We start from the raw sequence: 4,102 nt of genomic DNA on the forward strand, positions 1-4,102 counted from the left end.
AATCTGTGTGAATTCCTAAGGGATCAAACTGCTGAGGTCATCGGTCCCTAGGCTTACCCCCTACTTGATCTAGCTTAAACTAACTTATGCTAAGAACAACACACACACCCATGCCCGAGGGAGGACTCAAACCTCCGGCGGGAGAGACCGCGCAATCCGTCACATGGCGCCTCTAACCGCGCGGTCACTCCGCGCGGCTACGAGTGTCTCAGTTGTAAAGAATTTTTCACGCATCTCATTGCTTATGATGTCATATTTCCTTAACTATATTAGATAGGCAGCTTTCGCCCTCACAGCGATTGTTGCCTGACTGTAAGAGAAATGTACATCAAGTTTGGATGAAATCGGTCCATTGGCTTAGGAGGAATGTGGACACACACACAAACGTATTCGCAATATGTATGGTTTTCGACGGCCGGCACAGCTGTCTTCTTCAGGTGCTGGGAATTTTGCTGTTATGTTTGCTCACCGAATAGACTCCAATAACCTGAAGAAGACGGGTGGTTCGGCCATCGAAACATTAAAATGGAAACAGCAACTCGGAAGAACTCCCGTAAGCAAACCATGAATCAGTCTCGCCGAGAAAACCTGAAAGATCATGTTTTTTGTTTGTTTGCAGGTACATATGTACAGTCCTGGTACACTCTTAAATCCTGTCACCACAGTACCTTAGCAGGACGCTAGACCCAAAACAAAATTGTGCTGTCCACTGAAAAAGTAGAATATTGGCCAATAATTCGTTTTCTGCATCTAAAGGCGACAACGCTGCAACAATTCATGCTGAGCAGGTGAAGTACATGGCTGCAACGCACCGTTATATGACACAGCGGAAAGGTGAAGCAGACCCTTCAGTGTAGTCAAACAAGTCTGTTGAACGGTGTGGCAGACTGTAACTCTGTGGCAGATCGTAAATCGCAAGTGAGTTAGAGGCCTTGGCGCATGAAGATCGTATCGATGTGATAGAGGAAAAAGTGAAGTAGACATGCATCAGTTTTCAACATTCTGCTTGACTTTTGAACTTGCCAAAGGCCACCACTGTACGATTCCGCGACTGCTCACTCCCATTCAAATAGATGGCTGAACGGAGGCAGCAGTAGAAATTTTACAGCTATATTAGATCAACCTAGATAACTTCTTTAGCTGAATAATCACCACACTCATTTTCAGGAATTGTCATTCAGGAACTTGCTGTGTGCTATTTCTGCCATCCAGTGTGCTGTGAGTGACTGTCAGGTGGTGGGAGCATGTGTACGGATTATTCAGAAAGGTGTGGTATGCTCTTACAAAGCTCAAAGCCCACAAGTGAGAATGCTTCAGCAGACGTTTTTACTAACAACTTTGTTATGTGGTGTTATTCTGTATGTAGCGTGTATGGTGTATTACCACTACCTGATTTGACTAAAGAAATGCATGCATACTTTCATATGTTCATATGTCATACAACGTTATCTGAAGCTAAAAAAGAAAATAGTTGGCTTTCTGCCTCAAAAATTATGTTACTTTATTTCAAGTAAAGACACACAGCCTTTGTACTTTGGTCAATAGTGTACTTGTACTAAAAATAGAGAGAATGCCTCCACACCATATGGCTAATCTATAATGGCTGTGTGTATTTCTAAATGTAGTGGAACTACCCAAATATGTATATGATAGGGCATTTTTGTAAATAGAAAGGTCAAGAGATTTATACATTTGATAACAGAATAACTTCTTGTTTATTTTCTTTTGTACGGAGAAAGATACATAACATTTACTAGAAAAAGTCACAAACACATTTTCTTTGGTATATTCTGTAATGATTACAGACTAATAACTACAAAATACAGAGATAGGTTGTTTTCGTCAGGAGATACTTTAATGACTAGACACTTTTTTACTCGAGTGTAACTCCCGTGGTAATCTAAAATAAATGTTATCATTCTTTTTGATACAGAGACTTTTTTTATTATAGCTTTTACAATATTATTATACAGCTGATGCAAAGTCACCCAAATCATCCAAATGACTAGTGTGAGAACAGGAGGGTCTCGAACCTCTCATCACAGATGAGCTGTTTTTTTCACAAAACAACAGGCAGATTTTCAGTTGTGATACAGTGTGCATCTCTCACTATCAAATTCTTGCTTCTGGCGCCATATATGGAGAAGACCAGGTCGCAGGCACTCTCAGTAATCACCAGTTGAGGGACCCATAGACACTGCACGATGCACACCCTTATCTCACATTTGGGTGGCAGCTGTTTCCATAAGATGCACATACATTTTGTATCTATGGCCCACAAACTGCATAATCTGCACCCATTAGATGAAACTCCCTGGTACATGTGAACTTTGGATTGGTCCAGTATATACATACCACAATAAACATGTTTTGTGAACTCTACCATAACCTTAGTTACCTCCAGAGCAACTAATCCTTGGTTCGAGATTATGTCCCTTTTAAGATTTGGGCTTGCAATATAATCTTACGTGCAATAACAACACTAGCAGTGGCAAATCACTGTAATGTCTTAAATTCACTGTTGTTTTTCCGAAACTAGCACTATTTATTAATTTAATTTTTTTTTCAAAGCCACAAGTTGCGAGTGTCCTTTGTTCAGCATTTGTAATCAATACACTCCTTCAACCAGGGTGGCTGCTTGAAGGGCCGGCCGCGGTGGTCTAGCGGTTCTAGGCGCTCAGTCCGGAGCCGCGCGACTGCTACGGTCGCAGGTTCGAATCCTGCCTCGGGCATGGATGTGTGTGATGTCCTTAGGTTAGTTAGGTTTAAGTAGTTCTAAGTTCTAGGGGACTGATGACCATAGATGTTAAGTCCCATAGTGCTCAGAGCCATTTGAACCATTTTTTGAACTGCTTGAAGGAAATGCCGTGGGTGACTCTAATCAGTTTCATTCCTACACTGAGACACTGTTGGAGGTTTCTGTAGCCCATAATATGTCTCTCTTTACACCCTAAGTGTCTTCATCAACTTGGGGATGTCACCATTGCATGGGACTAGGTGGTCAGAATAGCGAAAAATCGCTGTGCGCATCATGCAAACTAATAGAGTATGCAAGTCCGTCTCCATGACAAATCCTTTACCGGAATCAGCTGCCACATGTCCTCATAGGACTGCCATTCAAACCATAGCAACAGGCAGAGATCTTTGCATGGCATGTCTGTATAAATTGATAACATCAAGATACTTGATGTAACTCACATCGGCAGATGCTCTGAACTGTTCACCCAGTTGTGAGTTATTTGCCTTGGTATGCCTATGGATACATTGGCAAAGTTCCCCACGAATCCCACACTTGGAAAAGCGCAGCATGTCAACATCAGTCAATAATTCGATGCTGACACCGGTCTTCTTCAATATTGTATCCCACAAAAGCTGTGGCATATTGTAACAGAAAGCAGGGTCCAGTGTGTATGTGGTCATGCATACACTTTGGAATTTCTCGAAAATATCTGCAAGAAGTCGCATATCTGCGTTCAAATACAATTTTGCATACTTCCTTCAATCAGAGATATTGCATTCCTGGCAGATATTCACCACATGCCCATACTCCACATCCTTTATGGCATTGCCTGTAAGGTTACTGGTGATTGCAGCTATGTCGCACAATATGGTTTTACTGAGCCTCCCCATCAAATCCAGGTATTCTTCATTGGGATATACAGCTCTAGTGAGATGCATGTCCTCCTGATACACTGCGACGCATGCATAAAACGTAATGAGTCTAGAAACAGCAACGTAATGTGCAGCATTGTCCCCTTGGAGAAGGAAATGTATTTCTAAACACCCTCAGGCAGGAAACTAACCCACTCATCGTGCAAACTGAAATCACCCAAATGTCCAGCGATGAAATGAGCAACTTACCAATTGAAACAGTGGAAGAAAATGATTATGTTTTGGGGCACGTTGGATGCACACTTTCAGTGTTAGGTGACAATTGTCTCTACATGGAATTCATGCTTTTCTATCTAACGGCAGCGCACATACACTCCTGGAAATTGAAATAAGAACACCGTGAATTCATTGTCCCAGGAAGGGGAAACTTTATTGACACATTCCTGGGGTCAGATACATCACATGATCACACTGACAGAACCACAGGCAC

The sequence above is a fragment of the Schistocerca americana genome, chromosome 7 (genome assembly GCF_021461395.2).
Source record: "Schistocerca americana isolate TAMUIC-IGC-003095 chromosome 7, iqSchAmer2.1, whole genome shotgun sequence".
Classification (NCBI taxonomy): domain Eukaryota; kingdom Metazoa; phylum Arthropoda; class Insecta; order Orthoptera; family Acrididae; genus Schistocerca; species Schistocerca americana.